General features: G+C 42.8%; 1 protein-coding gene across 1 annotated transcript in view; it reads right to left on the reverse strand.

Annotated features, from left to right (window-relative positions):
• The window catches only part of dnah5l (dynein, axonemal, heavy chain 5 like), a 68681-nt gene that overhangs the window by 36352 nt on the left and 31726 nt on the right, over positions 1-603 (reverse strand). The gene's annotated exons all lie outside the window — the stretch shown is intronic.

A 603-nucleotide genomic window follows, 5' to 3' on the forward strand; every position in this document is an offset into this window, starting at 1 on the left:
TATTGTGTGACGTAGTCCAGTGAAGGCGTGTTTAGGGCGGGTTTTACAGGAGTGCCGCGAGGCTACTGGCCCAACAGTGGAAACGCGGCATGATTTTGGCCTCAGTCTGTGCTCGAGGTCCGAGGCTATTAGCCCTGCCAGGCTCGCTGTAAGCCCCGGCTCGCACTGGCCAGTGGAAAAGCGGCTAATGGGTGAAGATGACAGAAGACTGTACATGCGCGAGATGGATTGTTTAGGTTCATTTTTGTGCTGCGTGAAAGGAAACAGACGACAGAGAGCGGCATCCTATTTTTCTTTAGGCTTATTTTACAAAAGCACAAAGATTTGTTTTTATTGTGAATGTACAAATAAATAATAATTTCATTCAAATACACTGCGAATACGAAAACATTTGATTTTGTGTGGAATGAGAGACCCAAAGTTGGTTTCAGTTTCGTTTTAGCCTACATGAATTCGTTTTGGCTTGTCGTTTATATTGCTATAGCTTCCTATATTTTTAATTCTTGTTCTTTTCTAAATACTGTTAATTTAAAGCAGTGGTCACCAACCTTTTTAGGCCCAAGATCCCTGACCTCGGCCTTTATGAAAGACAAGATCTACCTA

This window comes from Sinocyclocheilus anshuiensis, unplaced genomic scaffold, assembly GCF_001515605.1.
Source record: "Sinocyclocheilus anshuiensis isolate Anshui unplaced genomic scaffold, SAMN03320099.WGS_v1.1 scaffold102, whole genome shotgun sequence".
In the NCBI taxonomy this organism is placed as follows: domain Eukaryota; kingdom Metazoa; phylum Chordata; class Actinopteri; order Cypriniformes; family Cyprinidae; genus Sinocyclocheilus; species Sinocyclocheilus anshuiensis.